The following is a 22,820-nucleotide window of genomic DNA, read 5'->3' on the forward strand; positions in this document are numbered from 1 at the left end:
CCAGCTCTTTCTTTTCTTTCCTTTGAGAAGCACAATCAAATTTTGACAGTATAACTTATGGACCAGAAACAAATTGTCTACCACCACAATTAGACAAACAGGTTTTTAAACTTTTTGAGCAATTAAAGGCATGAATTTTTGAAACTGCATATTAATATTCCATGGGTGTCCCCCCCCACTTCTCAGATGTCATAGATTTATACCCAGAGTCCTGACTGTGCATAATCATCTAGAACAGAAGTGTTATGTACTGATTTGTGGGTTTTGCATGGATCATAGAATCTTTCAAATAGACAGTGCATTTGAAAAATGCCCATCCATTTTATGTTCCATATACCAAAAGGGCTTTAAGTACCACATATCTGTTTATAGAATCGTTTAGTTGTAAGAGACAAAAGCAATCAAGCCCTATTCTTGCTGCAAAGAAGGACCACCCAGAGGTCGGACCTAGAAAGCAGATACATCACATGCAGCTATCTATGGAACAAATCATTCAAGATTTCTCCCACAAATAACTCACCATAAACTGTAGAAGAGCTTCCTATCCATCAACATCTACCTTCCTATATCAGGCTTTATTTAGCGGCCCTAGCAGCATTTCGTGCAACTCAGTGGACAAGAAAATGATACAGCTCTCATTTGGTTTTTCCTAATGATGGCAGCAAAATTTGAGCATTATACATTGTGGACAAAGACCTGCAAATGGAAGCCTTGTTTCTTTAAAAATTCAAGAAACCTAGCCCAAAGGACTAATTTCCCCATTGCATAGAAACCTACCTACCTGCCATGTTCCAATAGAGTGCGCACTTATTCATGACCAAATAAAGTGGACAAATGTGCATATACTGTACAGTTTCATATATACAGACACAAATTCCAAAATAATTCCTAATAATTCCAGTAAAAGTACAGTATATCTCTGTTGTTGATAGGCAGCTTCAGGGTCCTTGCTCTGTCTTCTCATGATCCTTTCAAGATAAACTGGATTTCTCATGTAAACAGAAGACTGCTTGAGTTTAAAATGAAATTACTTTATCAGGCTGCTTTGAAGAATTCCGTTTTCTGCTTCTACTTTTGCCTTTCAAACTGAGTTTAGCAGTTCTAAACCTTTAATTGACCACAATCCACCAAGTATGCAACATTATCAATGAATGCTTGTTCCCCTCAAGCAACAAGTTGGGGGCGGGGAGATAAAACCAGCACTCTGGACTAAGCAACTTTATTCTGACACACAGTTGTGATATATGTGTATGATGCGCAGATATCAGATGAAATGTGAAGTAATGGGTCCCAGAAGCTCAGGCAGACAGGGGAGAAATTATTTCTCAAAAAAGTGCCAATTTAACTTTAAGCCCAATTGGCACTTTCCTAAAAATATGTTTTCCCCACTGCCTTTGATGCTCTTATAGTGCTTCCTCTGATGTTTTCTTCTTGGATGCTCACTATAATATTTGAACTGCAATCCTAAAGGGAGAGAAAATCGAAGGTGGTCAAACCAATACATTCACTGCTCTGTCAAGCTCACAGTGTCAGGGTGGAAGAAAGGGTGGAGCGAGAGTCTTCTGCTCTTTCATCCCTTTTCCATTTCTCCCTCTTTAGTGATTTTTCTCCCACTGGAGGAAGCAGTGGGCTGGCTGAGTTTCCTTCCTCATTGATTGTCAGGAGACTGGGAAGGCTATAGATTCTATGGAGCTATTCCTTCTACCTGATCCATCTCCATCATATCCTGTATATGCTTATAACACACCCTCTTTTCAGCTCTTAAATCAAAGCTACAACATTGGTAGGGCAAGTGCCTGGTAAGCAGAGGTTAGAGGAATGCTGGATCTCTCTCTCTAAGGCCTAAACTCTATCTCCATCCTCAGAGAAGGAGATCTGATGCTTCATATGGCTTCTCAGGTGCCCTCTCTGGGGCCTTAGGATGGCAGGCTTAGTATTCTTGTAAACAGATGGAGTACTGTTCTTTTACCCCCAAAAGAGAGGACATCACTCTTTGCTTCCACAATGCTATTTGCTACATTTCAAGTGTGCAGGGGAGAAAAATATACTCAGGATGAAGTGAGCAACATACCACATCTCTCGTCTTCTGGTATCAGATGCCATTCCAAGAATGGAGTAAGGGATGCCTAAACTGCTGGTTGCCTCCCTTTCCCCCAATAATACTCTCCAAGATTGGTAGATTACTCTCTGTGGGGGCTATATGCCCCCATATAAGAATCACTGCACAAAGTGTTTAAAATATCATTGGCAATGAAACACATCCAGGCACATACAAAGACCAGAGCTCCCTTTCTATCAACTTTTTCTTAATTCTTGTAAAACATAATGGGGTGATAGTGGAAATGCAGCAACTACTGCTACTCTCTTATGAGATCCTAGAAATCCTGCAGTAAACCCAAGTAAATAATTAACATTGACACTCATTTCCAAGAGAGGTAAAAAAAATATTTCTCTACTGGACCTGAAATTGCTGGAAAACATGGGATGAAAATGTGGTATGATTTAATGTCAATAAACAAAGCTATAAGCAAGCACGGAGTCTGTGTTATGGGAGATAAGCCTTTGCTTGCAGGTCCTCACTTGCAGATGTTTGTGGTTTATTAATTGTCTGTGTAATTGTATTGTGAGTGAAGCAAGGAATGAAGAGGTGAGACACAGAGTTCTGGATTAATAAAGGACCATAGCTTTAATAAACATTACACGATCTACAACAGATTAAGTCATGGATCAATTTATTTACCTAACTCTTCTCCTCTCAGTGTAGGTTATTCTGCTATTTGCAATGCAGTGGTTGTACCTGGTCTCTTCCCACCTGATCCCAACTTCTAGCCAAACTCTGTGCCTGGATCAGTCAACAGGTCCATTCCTGGCTCTTCCCAAAGATGTGCCAAGAGAGTTAGTCTCCCCCCGGGTCATCCAATGAAAGTAAATACTGGAAATTTCAAGAAAAGCAAAATTAAAACATAGTTCACAGAGGACATAGTTAAACTTTAGAATTCATTCTCACAAGATGTAGTGATGTCCCCCAGCTTGGATGACTTTAAAAGAGGTTTAGACTAATTTGTAGTGGATGAAGCTATCAGTGGCTACTGGACATGATAACTATGTACTACCACCAGAGTTGGAGACAGTATGCATTTGAATACCAGTTTCTGGCAATTACAACTGGGAAGATGGCTATTGCCCTCATATCCTGCTTGTGTGCTTCCCTTAGGCATCTGCTTGGCCACTGTGAAATAAGGGAGCTTGACTAGATGAAAATCCACAGACTGAAGCTCAGTCTATATAAAACAGAGAGTGGGTGGTTCTTCTGTCCATATGAATGGAATTTATCCTGTTCTGGATTGGGTTACATTCCCCTTGGAAAAATCAAGTATGTAGCTTTGGGGTATTCTTGGATTCAGCATTACCTTTGTTGGATTTAACATCGTAAGTGGTCTCAGTAGCTGCAACACTTTTTGGATAGGATAGCTTGACTTCCGTTGTCAATGGTCTGATAACCTCCAGGTTAGACTACTGCAATGCTTTGTACATAGGGCTGTCTTTGAGGAAGGTTTGGAAACTACATCTAGTGTGGATTCCTCCGGCTTGATTGTTGAGTGGGGCAAGAAGGCATGAAGCTTTCGCTTCCTTAGTCAGTGCGGCTGTTATAGAACTCAACATAGAGGAGGATGGGGACAAAACTAGAATTAGTTAGCTCTTCCTATCTTATGCTCTAGCTCCACCAGATGTTGATCTCCTTGCCTTCTGCTCTTCCATTGCCAATGGACACCAGCCATCACTGCATGAGCCTTGGGGATGCCTTCCAGACACTGGTATCATTGCAGTTTCCTTGGATGGAAATTGAGCGAGGCAGGGTGCTGGGAGGTTTAGGGCTGCAGAGGCCAGTCAACAGAGTCAATATAGGGCTTGACTGATATGCTTGACCAGCCGTGGCTTTGCTGCTGCACTGCCCCATCCCAGGTATGCCTAGATAAGGTGCAGCTGTGCTGGTGCTTGCAGCTTCACTCCATCACACAGACTGTTACTGCCCAGATCATAATCATAATCAATCATAATAATAATAAATTACTTATACCCCACGCATCTGGCTGGGTTTCCCCAGCCACTCTAGGCGGCTTCCAACAGAATATTAAAATACAGTTGTCTATTAAACATTAAAAGCTTCCCTAAACAGGGCTGCCTTCAGATGTCTTCTAAAAATCTGGTAGTTGTTTTTCTCTTTAACATCTGGTGGGAGGGTGTTCCACAGGACGGGAGCCACTACCGAGAAGGCCTTCTGCCTGGTTCCCTGTAACTTAGCTTCTCACAGTGAGGGAACTGCCAGAAGGCCCTTGGCGCTGGACCTCAGTGTCCGGGCAGAACGATGGGGGTGGAGACGCTCCTTCAGGGCCAAGGCCATTTAGGGCTTTAAAGGTCAACACCAGCACTTTGAATTGTGCTCAGAAACATACTGGGAGCTAGTGTAGGTCTTTCAAGACTGGTGTTATGTGGTCTCAGCGGCCGCTCCCAGTCACCAGTCTAGTTGCAGCATTCTGGATTAGTTGTAGTTTCCAGGTCACCTTCAACAAATGGAAGAGATGTTTCCCTCAGTAGAGCACTGTAGACGAGACACATAAACACATACACAAAAAGAGTTCCAAAGACCAAAAAGAGCTAATCACATGGATATACATAGACATATACATGCATATACATCTCTATTCATACAGATGGAGCATGGCTGCGATGAGATACACCAAGCTGCATGCATGAACTTAATTGTAGCAGCTACCTGAACCTTTTGTTATGCAGAAGCCTTTCTTTTTAATTTGCTGTTATTATATTTATTACCTGTCCTTCACCAGAAGGTCCCGGGTCCGGGTCCAGCATTATAAAATAGTTTCTTCCCACAATACGTGCCTGGGAATGGCTTGATGCTGACTTGGCTTGGTTCATTCCCCAGTTATAATCTGAAACTACATGCTCAGCTTGACTTAACTGTAAAATGGAACAAATGAACACTTGGCTGCCTTCTAAGGTGGCTGTATGGATTTTGTTCAGTCAGCTGAGGTGAAACCAAACCTCATGGTCTCTTAGCGCTCAGCAAGTGTACCTTTACCAAGACTCTGGAACATCACCGCAGGTTTAGCAGTGCAGCAAAGAGGCAGGATAAGTCAGTACAAATACATAATGTTCTGTAAAATCTTGCACACTTGACGGAGATGTCTACAGCCTGCTGATCTTTTGGATGCACTTCTTCCAGCTTATCCAGAGCGCTTAGGATTTAATATAATAATAAAATATGCATTGTAAAGGTGCAGCTCCCATTCACACAAATGGGGGGTTATATCACAGTTTCAAACACTTCATCTGTTTTGTTACATAGCTGAATATGTACTTGTCGGACTTGTGGCATTAGTGAAAGAAACATGTTTTGGACCTCCTGGGATTTTAGGCTTCCAGTATTGTTCTTTTTCTCTCTTATAACTATACAGTTGTTACAGGTGAGAAGTGAAGTGCTTAACTTATGCAGGTGTGGCTTTTGCATTTTTGTATGTTTGCTTTGCTGTTGTTGCTGTTCAGTTTAAAATAATTATTTGTATTTTATGCATTGTGACCAATTGTGACGGCTTTTAGCTTTTAGCAATAAAGATTTCATTCATTCATTCATTCTGCTTTACTTTTATCACAGAGGATTTAAAAAAAAATTCCTCCACCCCCTAATTTATAAGCAGTAGCTGGGACTATAGTGTTATTGATTGAAATAAAATGAGACAAATTAAACTGTTCCGAGTTACTGATCAGATTTTTGGACTTGGCATTTAATCATCAAATGTGTAAATGTCTCATGATATGCCATATTTGGCTCACTGAGGTTAATATTAGGTATGATGCTAAGCTTGTTACACAAACACCAAAAAGAAAGGAAAACAGATGGAGGGCCCCCAATCATCATTGGGACCTCGGCATCTGGTAGAAAAGTTTTATATTTTCTAACAATCTTGGAATGGATAACTTTATCAGTTTCTTTTAGTTACTTATTTTTTTTCATTCTTAATATAACTTCTCCATATCAGTTTACATTTTTAGAAAAGTCCTCATGAAAATCTGTCAGCATTTTAGCTCACATTGTTTGCAATATACACACTTTTGCAAAGCAATTTCCCCTGATATAACACATTTTATATTATTTGCATTAATATATCCATTTTTATGCACGTTTCCCTCTAATATATTCATTTTTGTCACATGACTCAGTTGGAGAATTGCATTGCATAAATTGGAGAAGTGCCAGTTTTGTTATCGGCATTTCATGTTTGTTTTGGAAAGTGTGACTTGGGTAGCTCTGAATTAAAATGCAAACTGAATCAAATTTCTCCTCCATACCTACCATGAGGAAAGGAATCCTAATTGTCCTTAGGGTCACAGCCATACCATATGCTTAAAGCACATTGCATGGTTTTCCTGAAAGAATCCTGGCACACATTTTTTGTTAAGGGTGCTGGGATTTGTAGCTCTGGGAGGGATAAAATACAGTTGCGAGGATTCTCTGGGGAAAGCTATGACTATTAAAATGCCATAATAAATGTCCTTAAAATATTTGCAGGATGTGGCCTAGAGCTGCAGGGTCATCAGAATCGGTTAACCTTCCCATTCTTGTGTGCTGTGGTCTCAACAAAAGTTGCTCCCCAGACCTGCTATGACCACTGTTATTATCTTACTGACATGTCACATGACATTTTAAATATCATGTCTAATTTAGCCCTCACAAGAGAGTATTGATTCCCTCCTTGCCCCAAAGAAAGTTGTGTTACACACCATTGACTTAGAAAGTGTCAAGGGAATGAGGGTAAGGATAAATAGGTACCACTGTGGTGGGAACGTAAATGGCGTTTCCATGCGCTCTGGTTTCTGTTACGGTGTTCCGTTGCACCAGAAGTGGTTAGTCATGCTGGCCACATGACCCGGAAAGCTGTCTGTGGACAAATGTTGGCTCCCTTGGCCTGAAGCGAGATAAGTGCCGCAGCCCCATCGTTGCCTTTGACTGGACTTAACTGTCCAGGGGTCCTTTACCTTTACGTGTGCAGTGAGAATGCTGATGAGCTGTTCATTTATTTATTAAATTTTTATCCCAGGGTGGCATACATGGTTCTACTCCTCTCCATTTTATTCTCACAATAAACCTGTAAATTATCCTGAGAGACAGTGGCTCAACCAAGGTCTTCCTATGAGCTGCATGACTGAGTAGAGATTTGAATCCTGGTCTCCAGGGTCTTAGTCCGGTACTCTAACCACTACATCACACTGGCTTCTACCTATCTCTAACTTAGATGTCATCTTGCTCTATATTTGCAGAATACCTGGGGAAAACCTGGTCTATGTAGAATAACTTGGACTGTTACAAGTGCTTGTGAAATCCTTCCCATGCTGCAGTGTTGTATGTTGAGATGTCTCCTCAAAAATATCAATATGGAATTATGTTGCACTAAAGCGCACTCAGCATTTAATACCCTGGAATCATTTTCCATGATATTTCTCTAAATTCCGTGCTGTTCCTATGGAAACACAGTTAACATGAATGGTATAATATTGCGATTCGGATATAATTGTACTTTCAACTTAGCATCAACACAGTGATTACAAGCAGAAAGTTATAGAGGGTTATATAGATGGGATGTATAAAAAGAATAATTATCATTATGGTTTGTAATTAGAAATCTAAATACATGAGTATAAGGCCTCCGGGCAAAGATTATGTCACTTCTATATGCTGTACTGTTCCTGCAACACTGCAAGCATTACATAAATGTCTACTAGAAACAGCAGCAGTAATAACAACAGTACTTGCTTCTTTGCCAGGGGATAATTAATTGCCCAGGCAGGCACATTATGTGACCCATGAGAGCAACAAAGTAACTGTACAAAGGTGATGGGATAAAATCAGGCTAAATTTTTATTGACAGCAGCAGGCAGGACAAGGGTTGGCATGGCATTGGGCTCCAGGATCAGTTCATCATTCCGCTGGGTTTGGATCACTCCAAACCTGTATGACAGGAGCCGGCCAGTGTTGAACCTTGTCATGGTGCAAGCCAAGCAAGCAAGGTCTCACTGGGGGACCAGGATGCAGATTCCAACCAGGCAGATACCGAACCACACTTGGATTTGCCATGGTCAATCCTCCCCTGAGGCCTCCTATGGGGGCCACCCTATACTATGTTGATCCTGACCAATGCCATTTCTGCCCTCGTACAATGTTCTTCCACCTAATAAAGGAAAGACATAATTTCACTGAGGGAAAGGTGTGGGGGGGGACTCAACTAAGTGCCAATCAGTCTGAGAGAGAGAAAAAATCCTTTCTGGCCCTGTCAACCAATGACCCAAACTTGCTCAGTGAAGCCTCTAACCCAGGCTTCCTCAACCTCAGCCCTCCAGATGTTTTGAGACTACAATTTCCATCATCCCTGACCACTGGTCCTGCTAGCTAGGGATGATGGGAGTTGCAGGCCAAAAACATTTGGAGGGCTTAGGTTGAGGAAGCCTGCTCTAACCTGAGGGTTAGCCCTCAAAGCAAAGTGGCTGTGAGCTCCAGGGGAAGCAGCCTTATATAGGCTTCCCGCTCCCCTCTTCATCAAGGGCTCATGGGCCAGCTTTTTCCCATGAGCCCATCACACAGAAAATATACTTGGCAAAAACTTGCCAAGTATTTCGCTGCTATCTATAGGGACGCGGGTGGCACTGTGGGTAAAACCTCAGCGCCTAGGGCTTGCTGATTGCATGGTCGGTGGTTCGAATCCCCGCGGTGGGGTGAGCTCCTGTCGTTCGGTCCCAGCTCCTGCCCACCTAGCAGTTCAAAAGCACCCCTAAGTGCAAGTAGATAAATAGGTATCGCTTTATAGCAGGAAGGCAAACGGCGTTTCCGTGTGCTGCGCTGGTGCCGGCTCGCCAGAGCAGCTTCATCACGCTGGCCATGTGACCCGGAAGTGTCTCCGGACAGCGCTGGTCCCCAGCCTCTAGAGTGAGATGGGGGCACAACCCTAGAGTCGGACACGACTGGCCCATACCTTTACTATAGGCCACAGCGCCACTGGGCAAAGGCATCCCGTGCTTATTGGACATGGAACAGGGCTTAAATTCTACAGTAATATCTTGCTTTTGTCAGATCCTAGCTAATATCTGCTTGTGCAGATATAGCCTATGCTTAACATCATGCTGAACTCATCTTTTATATGCCTTCTCTGTTAAGAGAGACCACTATGTCTGCACTCAGTCTGTGTGGATCCTAATTTCTGTAAGGAAATCCAACCCATGATATGCACTGGCACCTGTTAAATCTCCCACTGATCAGAGATTAGATTGCACATAAAATATATATTTACTTTATTAAGTCTTGATTATTTACAAATAGGTGTGTTTGGGTACACAGCCTAATGCTTTCCCTTTTAAACTTTTTTTTAATGTGAACTTTCTCTAGTATCATTTTGAAAATTCTCTGAGAGGATTAGCACCATTTACACTTTATGATGGTTGCTGTATTGGACTTGTAAATGGGAGCACATAGGTTTTGCTAAATACCTTTCCATTTGATTTCCTAAAGGCAAAATGCCCAGTGTTTTATAGATGGTGAATGGAATGACTTTTTGGAAGTGATTTTTCATTTGTGCATAATTACTAATATTGATAATTTGTAATCTCCTTTGAAGAAAAGCATAGTAATGAGCTGACATTGACACTAAATTATCAGTAAAACCCATGATCCATATCCCACAGGCCATAGACAAGGTCATTGGCATTGCAGTACTTTTTCAATAGGTCAGGTCTCCAAAGATTCATCTGCATACAAAATTCTTCAGGTTTCAGGCACTCGGCTTTTCACATTAATTTTGTCTGTTCTTTTGTTTAACTCCTTCTGCTATAAAATAAATTCTTTTGGATTCAGCATTCTACTGTAGTTAAAACACCAACAAACATTTACAGAAAAAGGAAGCCTATAGTTATATTATAATCACATTTACCCAGTTATAATGGATTGCATCCTTGAAGTAAACTTACAAGACAATGCCACTGTGAGCTAATTTTTACCCTATTGTTAGACTTGGCAGCTCATCCAGAGCCATTTGGTTGTCATTGGAGCAGATACAGTAGGAAATCAAAGAGACACTTGCACTGACAACATGTGGGATCCTGCTGATTCTTCAGATCTTATACAGTGTTTGTGAACTGCAATGAATTCATCACAATGTAATATTTTATTAATGGAGCTGATGACAAAGAAGAAATGAGTTATTTGTGCCTGTAGAAACCTGCTCACATCTCTCAGACAGTGAAAGAAAAAAGAAAAAAACCAAACAAATCATCAACTCAAATATCATCCTATGGCAGTCAGAGGGTGCTAAAGTACAAATAGCTCCTTTTTTGTTTCAGTGTGAGTGCTGATAGGGCGCAATCTGTCTCCTACTGGGGTCAAGTAAAGAAATTTACAGTGGAACTAGAATGCACCCAAAGAATTTGTAGCGTTAAGGCAGGGAAATGAATGAAAACACTTCTACAGTTATATATTTAAACATTTTAATGGCTGGAATATCATGGGGTAATGACTAACAATATGATTGAGTTTGAAACAGAAGAAGAGAATAACCAAACTAGATGGTAAATTAAATGTGTGATTGCTTTCAGATGTCTTTGCGGGGGGTGGGGAGTGGGAGCCTAGCAGACATGGGAAGCAGGGAACTTGGTCAAGACTGGTAATATGGTGTGCAAGGAAGAGGAGATATTCCACATCATAATCTGGATGGAAATCACGTCCTGTGGCTGCTATTTTTCCTGTGTGTTGTGGAGAGGGGTGGGGTGGGGGAAGCTACCACTAGTGCCACACAACACTTTTTAAAAAACAAAACAGGACTTCTTCCACTCCATTCCACTTCCCCTTTCTTCCCATCCAGGGTGGCCCTGAACCCACATGCCACTTCCGTAGTGGCCTCTTGTTGAATAAGAGACACTGATGGCCTTCTTCAACCCCAGGAAGGAAATGGTAGGGGATGCCGTCTGGTGTCTCCTGGGCTCTGTTCCTGCCTGCCATGATTCAGAATGGTCCCCTTCCCCCCACCCCCAATGAAGGCCTTTGATTACCACTTCAACCATCAGGTAATGTTAATTTGATACCATCTCTTGTTCCTGATGTAGAACTTCACTCCTCCTTTGTTCCCAATGTTGATTTCCACCCCTCCCTATTTTTTCCTGGTGTAGATCTTCATCTCCTCCCACCATTTCCCTGTTGGGAGGAACACCATTTTTATGGTTTGTCTCAAGGCCAAAATATGCCAAAATGTCTTGAGACATCCCTAATCAAGGGTCCTCCAATCTCTCAAAGTGGATTGTTTTGAACGCTGTAAAAGGAAAGCCTAGATTTGTGACTGGGTACCCTGTCCTTTAAGCGAAAGTTAAGATTCAAGCTAACATGTCTTTAATGAGTTAAGGATTAAAAAAAATATCATCAAGATGCTTCTGGTGGTGCATCAGTGATGCACTCTTTCTTATTAATCAACACATGGAATACATTTTGTTTTCCTGGAGAGGGCAATTATGGTTTCATAACTAATTGATGTAGGCTAATTGCAAATAATTAACATTTGAAGAAGGCTTTTAATTTCTTCCTAAGACTAGTTCAGTATGCCTTTCCTTACACTTTCTGGAAGCGTGGCTAGAAATTCATCATGTAAGAAAGGATTTAGTGTGAAATAGGATTAAGTATACTTTGGAATATTTATCAGCCATTTTGCTGTTTCTAATCCTAAATAAAACTATGCAAAATAGGCAGGCTCATCAAGGTGGGGTGGGGGAGGGAAACAACACAACATTAAGTCATTTCTCATTTTCTTCTCGTTAATCCTGGTACTTTTCATACAACTAAATGTCACATTATGATTTACCAGCTGATATTTTGCATGTAGTACAAATGCATGCCTGCCCTCAAAATAGTTGAAGCCGCTTGGGTATCATACTATGGAACGTTATGGAATAGACTTGCTTAAAATGCTTTTGCAAGCTACTGTGTGACTGTGCAGGCCTGGTTTGCAGGTAAAGTCCCAAGGTGAGCCATGAGCCATGGGGAAAACCTAATTGTCAAGACCAAATAGCAAGGCAGGACCAAATGATAAACAAGGAAATGGAATCAAGGAGGAGACCAGAAATCAGAACCAAGAGTACACCAGGACTGAGGAGCAAGCCGGGAGTCAGGACAGAAGGACTGCCAAGGGTTACGGGCATATTCCAGATCTCAGAAGACTATGTGGCTCAAGAAAGGCCAGCCTGGTTGAGTAGGGTCAGTCCAGAGCCCAAGGATACTAAAATGCTGCTGTATATGCTACAACATATGGTTCAGATGTTCATCAAAAGGGAAGTAGCACATAAAGCCCAAAGTTCCCTTTTCAGGACTGGCAACTCCTGTCCATATACTTCCATCCAGATTTATGTCTGTGAATGGAAGTCTTTTCCCTAGTTAAAGCTAAATGGAGTCCCATAATTGCACGTGATGATTTTTCACAGCCTGATGAAATGTTAAAGAAAACATTTATGGTTCCAAGTACAATGGGATGGTAGAATAAGGAAATCATATGCGCATCATTCTTCTGATAGGCCCCAGGTTGTTGACCGCTGGCACTCTGTATTCCTTTGGTTACCTGAAGTATAGTAATTCAATCTCAATGAAGCATACACTGGAACTTCAGCGAGAAGTTTCAGTGAAGAGCTCATTTTATTGGCTCCTCTTGCCTTTGGTTGCTCTTTGGTTTGCTCAATTAGTTTATCAGGAGCATCTCTCAGTGGACCATTTCTATTTAAAGGGACTTAATGGTAAAACAATGAGCAATTCCACAGGGAAGGAATGCACAAATGCCCCTATAAAGAGCTACTCAGGCAGCTGAGTGATTTCCAATTTCAGTCAGAGATTTGCAGCTCATGAATATTCAGCCACTGGCTCTCACTCCTTGGTGGCCTCTCCTACTCTCCATGCCTTTTTAGAATGCTTCTCTTCCTAAGAACATTGTGATAAACAGTCAAACAGATGCCGCAGTCCTATTTTTACTTGAGCTGAGCCAAAATTTATCAGAAGACTTTATTTTTGCTGAGACAGTTTCTGATATTTTTCTTTTTCTCAAACTCCTAGAAAAAGAAGGTGACTTCTCAGAATTCCCAACTAACATTTCCCACCTTTTTGGGGAAGCTGCAATTCTCCTCATACAATGCCCTGGAATGACACTAGATCTGGGGCACTGTAGAAGATGCAAAATGGTGAGATGGTGGACAATGTGGCTGCTGCTGCTGCCCCTTACAGCTGCAGGGTGAAAGCCTTAGGAAGAAAGAGGAAACTAGTGAAATGCGTCCCCTATTTCTCTGCCCATAAATACATAGGATGTGGAATTTTGATTGGCACACAGCTTTGCATTTTTCACTGGAAGGCCTTTTCCTGCCACATGTTCTTCTGAGCAACTTCCATAGCTTAACTATGCAATGGAAGTTTAAACAACATAGTATTACTTTGACAATGCATTCTGTGTCAGAAAATTTTCTCATACTTTAAACTCCTCAGGAGAAATAGTCAAGCACTAATGAGAATCAAACTCACGCTACCTTTTAACTAGGAGAATACAGAGGCAGCATTCCCAAAGACCACCTTTAAGCATGCAAAGATTATGCCTTTGCTTCTAGATACCTAGCACCTAGTTTTCTGGTGATTGAAGGTTTTATTTGGGCAATCGATATATATGTGCAGATCACATGGATTCCATTTAAAAAAGATATCCTGGCTCTTATGGTGCAGGGAAAATCCTGAAAGCACAATTGCACAATGTGCACTAAATAAGATAATACAATCCAAGCCACCAGGAGATCTGCCATAAATGTAAATTCTTGTTGCATACTGTCAGGGAACTGCCATCGGCAGGACAGGAGGTGCAAAGGCTCTCTGAGGTAGAGAGAGACGTAACAGCTGAAGAGGGAACCAGTAGGGGGCGAACAGGAACGTCAAGGGAAGGAGAGTCGGAGGAATGGCTCAGAGACGCTTCCAGCGAAAACAGTGGGGAGGTCTCAGGACCTCCTATAGGGACACCCGTTCCTCGCTGGAAACTGTCACGCCGAGAGTCCAGAAGACGTGTTTCCGTTAAGGAGCTTTTATGTTGGAAACGTTTCCGAAAGCAACCACTTTCGGATTCTGCTAGCGATTGACGCAGCCATGCTGGAGGGGCTCCGTCACAGGCAGAGGTTTGAGAACTTGTTCAAACTCTGAGGGACTTGCAGTTTACGCACAAGCAGCTCTTCATCCCATCACAGCAATCCGAAAGTCACCGAAAGCTAGCTTGTGCCAGGGAGAGGCATCATGAGCGAACCAGCCGGAACCGGAGGAGCAGGAGCAGCTGGAGGAGGTCCAAGCCTGGAGGAAAGGTACAGGACGTTGGAGATCCAGCTTGCCTTGCAAACGGCGAGGCTGGAGGAGAGGAGGGCTCAGGATGCAGAGAGGGGGAAGGAGAAAACCACCCCGCTCACCAGAAAGATGCCAGGATTGGTGCAGAAATTTGGGGGGGACCCCAGAAACTATCATGCATTTAGGACAGAGATGCAATACGCTCTCAATCTGCAATTTGATGACTTCCCTGATGAGGAATCGCGAGTGGCTTTTGTAATTAGCCATCTCGAATCAGGGGCGAAGGACTGGGTTAGACCCTTGATGGCAGCAAATAATGAGATCCTAAAGGACACGATGAAGTTTTTTCGTGCCATGGACCTGATGTTTTCCAGCGACATTGAGCAGGGAGGGGTGCGAAGGCAGTTGATGGCTTGCAAACAGGGGAACCGGACTGTCCGTGAGTACTGGACTGAGTTCACTATGTTGATTCATAGATTGGGGTGGGACTTGTCGACGGAGCCCATCCAGATGCTTTTCGAAGAAGGGCTCTCTTCGTCCTTAAAAGATGAACTTTCCCGGGCCCCCAGAGCGGAGTCTATGGACCAGCTGACTAAATCCGCGCTGGCCATAGGAGCGCGCCAGGAAGCGAGGGCTTTGGAGAAGCGGGAGGGAAAAGGAGAACGTTGGAGGGAGCTCCGCATTCCAGACATTCCAGAGCAGCCTTTCCCGCCGGCAGAGCCGATGGAAGTTGGAACAGCGCGGGCGCGCGCAGTTTCAAACCTCGGTGAAGGGCGGAAGAAGGAGGGAAAGAGCGCCAAGAAATGTTATCTCTGCCAACAGCCAGGACACTTTGCCAGAGTCTGTCCACGAAGAAAGGAATGGCAAGGCATGGCAGGAGCTGTTGGGGGAGAGGAGGAGGGAAGCAAGGAGCAAGTAAAAGCCAACGCCTGGCTGCCACCGTCGGGGCACAGCAGCCAGGCCCAAAAGCAGTGAAAGTGCCCTCACCAGAACCTCCCAGACCTGCTCTAGTGATAGAGGTGTTGCTAGAGCTGCCAAACGGACACCCCCTACAGATCAAGGCCCTTCTGGATTCAGGCAGCTCCTGTAATTTCATGAGTAAGGAGTTCGCAGCTGAGCACCAGATACAAACCCTACCCTTAAGTAAACCCCTGCAGGTGACCACGATTGACGGCAGAGAGCTGTTGGGAGGAGAAGTGAACCAACAGACAGTCCCCATGATAATGAGGGTGGCAAGGCACACCGAGAGGATAGCGTTTAATGTGGCCACCTTGGGAGGAGCTCCCATCATTTTGGGGATGAGCTGGCTGGCACTACATGATCCTCTAGTGGGCTGGCATCAGAGGGTGGTCTCCTTTGGGTCAGCGCATTGCCTAGAACACTGCAAGCAGGGGAAGGATCCAGGGGGAGCCTAGCTGGGATGGAGGTAATGAATAAAGGGGAGGTGCCTCCGCAATATGCAGATCTGAGCAACGTATTTAGCGAAAGGGAAGCGGACAAACTGCCGCCGCATAGACCCTTTGACTGTCAAATCAACCTACTCCCTGGGGCTCAACTCCCAGTGGGCAAGCTGTACGCCATGTCAGACAGGGAGATGCAGGAGCTGAGGGAGTTCATTGACAAAAACCTGAAGCGAGGTTTCATCAGAGAGTCCCGAGCGGTGGGGGGCAGCCCAGTGTTTTTTGTGGACAAAAAAAACACAAATAAGCCGAGACTTGTAGTGGACTTCAGGGCCCTAAACGCCGTGTCGGAACCCCTGGCTTTTCCTATGCCCCGAATTGATGACATTCTGACCAGGGTGAGGAAGGGGAAGATTTTTACAAAACTGGACCTGCGGGGGGCGTACAATCTGATACGCATAAGGAAGGGGGATGAATGGAAGACCACCATGTTCACCCCTTTGGGAGCATTTGAATACCTCGTAATGCCCTTCGGTCTCCAAGCCGGCTCTGCATGTTTTCAAAGTTTCATCAACCACGTCTTGGGACCTTTGCTCTACAAGAATTGTGTGGCCTTTTTAGATGACGTGTTGGTGTATTCGGAAGATGAAGAGCAGCATGTGAGGGACGTGAGAGAAGTGTTGGGCCGGCTGCAAGCCAATCAGCTGTGGGTGAAACTGGAGAAGTGCCAGTTTCATGCCAAGGAGGTGGAATTCCTGGGGTACCGCTTGTCAGACAAAGGATTGGCCATGGATCCAGACAAGGTCCAGGCGGTGCTGGAATGGAAGACACCGAAGACCAAGAAGGATGTGCAAAGATTCCTGGGATTTGGGAACTTTTATCGGAAGTTCATCAAGAACTTTGCACACTTGACGGCGCCCATCACTGACTGCCTCAGTAGCAAGAAGAAATTTGTTTGGACGGCGGAGGCGGAGCGAGCTTTTGAAGAACTGAAAAGGGCTTTCGCCTCGGAAGAACAACTTCTGCATGTGGACCTACAGAAGCCCATGAGAGTGGAAACAGACGCGTCAGACCGAGCGGTAGGGGCGGTACTTCTTCAGCCGGGAAGGAATACGTCGGAGTGGAGACCGTGTGCCTTCTTCTCGAGGAAGCTGAATAAGTCCGAGCGGAACTACACGGTGTATGACAGGGAACTACTCGCCATTCACGAAGCGTTCCAGAGGTGGAGACATTTATTGATTGGGGCACAACACAAGGTGCAAGTGTGCACCGACCACAAGAATTTGGAGTATTGGAGAACAGCTCGAGTACTCAACCAACGACAAGTGAGATGGGCACAGGAATTTTCCAAATTCCACTTTGAGATTTGTTATGTACCAGGCCCAGAGAACGTCAGGGCGGACGCTCTCTCACGCAAACCAGAGTATTTGGAGGGGGAGGGGGCAACCGAAGAAAGACATGTCATTCCTGAGGACCGCTGGGTGTGTGGGGCAGCGCTGGTGGGGAGACGAGAACTGGTAGAGGAAACGGAAAATGACGAATATGCCCAAAATAAGCTCAGAGGTCTCAGGGGAGAGGGTGAGAGCCCGGAGGGTTTTGAGGAAAGAAACGGGGCATTGTATTACAAAGGGGCACTGTATATACCAGAAGGTGAATTGAGAGGGAGGGTACTCAAGCAGTTGCACGATAGTCCCACGGCGGGACATTTTGGACAACACAAGACCATGTGGATGGTCACCAGGGAATTTTGGTGGCCCAAGGTGCGGGAAGATGTAAAGGAGTATGTAAGAGGGTGTGACCAATGTCAGAGGGCCAAGGGGGAAAGAAGGGCGCCGGCAGGGTTATTAGAACCATTACCCACGCCAGAAAGGCCTTGGGAGGCGGTATCAATAGATTTTATGACGGATCTGCCTAAATCCAAGGGGAAAACGGCCATCATGGTAGTAGTGGACCTGTTAACTAAGATGTGCCACTTTGTAGCATGTTCACATGCAGTCACAGCGGAAGAAACGGCGAAGTTGTTTGTAGAACACATCTTCAGGCTGCACGGCGCCCCCTTGAGGGTGATCTCTGACCGCGGCAAACAATTTACTTCCAGGTTCTGGAGGAAGCTCATGAGCTTGCTGCACGTGGAAGTCAATTTTTCGACTGCCCGGCACCCTGAAACCAACGGGCAGGCGGAAAGAGCAAATGGCATCCTCCAACAATATCTGAGGTGTTATGTCAATGACAGAGAGAATGATTGGGTCGAAAAGCTGGCGCTGGCAGAATTTGCCTACAACAATGCGGAGAATGTGTCCACAGGGATGAGCCCCTTTTTGGCTAATTACGGGTGTCACCCCAGGGCATTCCCAGGGGAGGGAGGCGAGAGATGGAGCGTCCCAGCGGCCGAACATTTCGTAGAAGAGATGGAAGCGATCCATCGTCAGCTTCAGCTCAACTTAGAAAGGGCCAAGGCACAATATAAGAAGCAGGCAGACAAGAACAGAAGGGAAGGTGAAACAATAAGGGTGGGGGATCAGGTGTGGCTGTCTACCCAAGGGTTGCCGTTCAAAGGGGGTTGTAAAAAATTAAGACCCAAGAGATTGGGACCCTTTGAGGTCATTCAGCAGGTCAACCCAGTGGCTTTCAAACTCCGGTTACCCAGCCACATGAAATTGCACCCAGTGTTCCACAGGTCGTTACTGTCACCGTACAAGGGGGGAGGTGAAGGGGAGTACACCAGGGGACCGGTCTTGGAAGAGAGGGAAAGCAGTAACCATGTAGCGGAAATCCTCGATTCCAGGTGGAAGGGCAATCAGGTGGAGTATTTGGTGGCGTGGGAAGGGGAACCTGAGTCAGAAAACACCTGGGTGACTGCAGAGGAGGTCAATGACGAGGTTTTAACAGAAACGTTCCACCAAAGATTCCCGAGGAAACCACAGCCGGTAGCAAGGTTTAGGAGGGAGTATTTCGGCACCACAGACGAGGAAGAGGAACTGGAAGGATTCGCAGAGTCGGAGTTGGAAGAAGGAACGGACTCAGATGACGAGGAGTACCGAGAGACTAGGAACAACAACAAGTGGAGAAAGGTGTTCGAAACTTCGGACGATGAGGAAGGTTCTTTCCGGGGTTTTACCTCCTCCCAACCCGCAGGGGAGGAGTCGGGAGGGGGTGAAGGGGGCCCTGGAGGGGAGGTGGATGTCAGGGAACTGCCATCGGCAGGACAGGAGGTGCAAAGGCTCTCTGAGGTAGAGAGAGACGTAACAGCTGAAGAGGGAACCAGTAGGGGGCGAACAGGAACGTCAAGGGAAGGAGAGTCGGAGGAATGGCTCAGAGACGCTTCCAGCGAAAACAGTGGGGAGGTCTCAGGACCTCCTATAGGGACACCCGTTCCTCGCCGGAAACTGTCACGCCGAGAGTCCAGAAGACGTGTTTCCGTTAAGGAGCTTTAATGTTGGAAACGTTTCCGAAAGCAACCACTTTCGGATTCTGCTAGCGATTGACGCAGCCATGCTGGAGGGGCTCCGTCACAGGCAGAGGTTTGAGAACTTGTTCAAACTCTGAGGGACTTGCAGTTTACGCACAAGCAGCTCTTCATCCCATCACACATACCTATGACTCTTGGAACGTGAAAATGAGCTTGGATTTCTTTGTCTTTTGCATACACAACTTCTAACACGCTCACTTTTTTAGAGCTTTAGAAAGTTTGTGGCTTTTCAGACTGGGTCTTTTGCTCAGTAACTTTTACCTTATAGGCCTGTTTTGTTCACAGACCACACTTCTACCTATTAAAGATTGGAATTGATCCCTAACATTTTACATTCCAAGCCAACTTTATTTTTTACCGTTCAATTTCTGTCTTGTAGCAGAGCAAAATAAAAATGAGTTTGCAGATTTTTCTTTTCATGCTGCAGCCTTTCTCCATTAGCAGCTCTTTGATTTGAAATTGGGAAGCACTTATTCTTTTGCCGGCATTTTATAAATAGTTCCACCTTGCCAATTTTTTTACCCATGTATTTTTCAGCATGGAGCCAATTTCCCTTCTTTCCTTGTGCATTTGAGCAGGTCTCATATGACTTGTCATTCTCTTCTCTAAAATATATATATGAAACTGTAAGCAATCATCAAACTTTCATTATACTTCCAGAGCAACTCTATCATCACCAAATTGTAATTTTTGAAAGATACTGAACACATCCCTTTGCACCATTCTTTTCAATCTGAGTTGAATTTCAGAGATCTGTTTCAGATAATATTATGAATCAAAAAGCTGGTGATTAAAATAAGAGAGAAATGTGTGTCCCTTTAAAAGAGTTTAACACTTATAAGGTGTTTGCACTCTTGTATATTTCTTGTGATTAATATATGAGGAACCAGATGCTCTGTAGTATCTGACTTGGTTCGTGAAGTGGCACTGATGGCTGTTGTTGGTCCCATGCACTTGAGTGATCATTGCAACAAAGGGGCAATGACTTCTAACAAGGGGGCAAATTGTCAAATGATGTCTTATACTTGCTATTAAATGAACTATTGCTCCCTTGTGACACAAAATAGGACTTAGATGTCCTCTCCTCCACCTTGCTTTGAGCGCTGCAAGAGAAGGCCCATAGCTCAATGGTGGTGCGTATACAGTAATTTGCATATGAAATGTACCAGCTGAATCTCAGACATCTCTAGTGAAAAAATGCCTCTGCCATTAATGTAGTAGGTGATGTGATAAACTTCTGCCTAAAACCTAGAGGAGGAATGCTTGATATAGCACACACATGTCAAATGTTGCTGGGCAACAACTCTCTTAATCCCTGACCATTGGCCATGCTGGAGGGCACCATGTTGGCTTTCCCTATCCTGGAGGTCTATTCCAAGTCAATGTAGACAATAATGGACTAGATGGACCAAAAGTGTGTCTCAGTACAGTGTTTCAATTGGGTATCTCTCTATGTGTATTGCTTCAGTTACTTCAAAAGGTGGTAAACCAGTCTTGCTGTGTTTGAAAATGCCTTTTCCGCTGAGTGTGGGTCTGGATTTTCCCCTGAAAATCCTGCCCTGATGCACTGACTTAGCTGCCTATGTTCTTTAAGAGGCTGGGCAATGACTTTTAACAATGCCACTCCCATTTATTTGGGAGTGTGCTGGGTGTGGATCAGCTTTCGGTAAATGCTAGGCCAGGGATCAGCAAACTTTTCCAGCAGGGGCCGGTCCACTTTCCCTCAGACCTTGTGGGGGGGCAGACTGTATTTTGGGGGGGGGGATGATGCAAGAGCACCATGAGCCTCGGTGGCTGCTTACCTGTGTCTTACAAGTAGCAGGGGCTGGCAGCAGCGGGGGGACGATGAGCAGCGTGCAAAATGACTCCGGAGAGGGACTGCTTAAAATGGCGGCCGCTCGAGCGCTGCTGCTGCTGGCACCAACAAATCCCAGCCCCCTTCCTCCTTCCTCCTTCTCTCCGGCGGAGAGAAGCCAGGAGGGAAGGAGGGAGGCAGTGGTGGTGCCGCCGCTGTATGAGGGAGAGGGATGGAGAGGGAAAGATCACATGTGCTGGCGATCCACGCGGCGATTCCCAAACCATCCGCGGGCCAGATCCAGAAGGCAATTGGGCCTGATCTGGCCTGCGGACCTTAGTTTGCCTACCCATGTGATAGGCTATATCTGCTGGCTCCTCCCCAAACTCTCCACACTTCTCTTTTGAGCTGCTCTCCCTCCCTAAGTTCTGTTAGCTGCCCATTTGGAAGTGCCCCTGATTGGGTTTGGGGCTCCTTTTTTTTTTTTTTTTTTGCTTACTACATACAATTGGGAGTTAAGTAGCACTGGTATTTTTCTATTGGTTCAATTGGCTTTTGGTTTGGACAGGAAAGTGAAATTTAACACCTGGTTGTGCAAAAATATGAGTCATTATTGGGTTAAGGGCACTCTTAAGACACTGAACATCAACTAGGCTTTGGGGTCTCTTGGGGCAAGGGGTCCCTTGGGGGTTGATGTGCACGCCAGGGTGAACAAACACCAGACTAGCAAGGCCACAGTGCACTTGTCAAGTCACGTACCCTAGGTTCTTGGTGCAAGAAGAAAGGATTCATTCCAATCCTTCCCTGTGGTGCCACAAGATGAGAGGAAAAAGAGTTTATTTATCCCTCCTGCCTTAGGGAGCCTTCCCTGCTCACACTATACTTTGATTTGGTTAATTAGGTTTATTCATTTTGCAGATTCCCATGTTTTGAATAAACATAACCTTTTCTCTCCATATTCTGGGTCGCAATCCTTCTTTTTGGGTGTCTTGGCAATGACTTACTAATTGGTAGGGTGGCTCATTTCTCCAGGTTACACTGAAAAACTCTTCATCATGTCTCCCTGCTGTAGGTTTCAAACCTGTTCCTTCTATTAGTGTTCTCTCACAATGGAGTTGCTAATGTTGAAGTTGCAAAAGCTTTTTCTAATGTACTGCAGATTTTCCGCTAATGCCTCCAGTGATAGGTTATCTGGGGATTAATCTTCAAGTTCTAGTTAGATAACTCCTACTGAAGCTTAAAAGCAGCTATCTCCAGAGAGTCTAATGTTCTATACCGTAATCAGAGTTCACGTGGAACACATGTAATCCACTTTCCCACCTTTCCTCTTAATTTTTTTAGATTCTGAACATGAAGGCTTTGAGTGTCAAACACAGACAGACATGCTCAGATGACAGGAACTGCAGTCACCATATATTCATTAAATAACAGTGGAGGTTGACCCAGTTGCGTCATTATGGAATACTTGCTGTATGCTTTTCTTTTCTTTTTTAATCAAGCTGTCTCCATAACAATGCATTAAATGTGAGTCATGCAAGCATTTTTGATCGTATCTCACTCAGTACTGTCCTTCTCCATGGCACATGTGAGAACATCCCACTAAATCCATTGCAGACAGGGAAGAAATTAAATACTCCAAAAAAGAAATATACTCACTGAGTTCCTGGCTCTTTCAGTCTGAACAGACTCATATATCTTGGACTCTCTATAGCTTCCTAGCTCTGATATATGAAAAGAACAGAAGCCAGGCACCTTGGG

The sequence above is a fragment of the Podarcis tiliguerta genome (assembly GCF_965153285.1).
Source record: "Podarcis tiliguerta genome assembly, chromosome: 9".
Classification (NCBI taxonomy): Eukaryota; Metazoa; Chordata; class Lepidosauria; order Squamata; family Lacertidae; genus Podarcis; species Podarcis tiliguerta.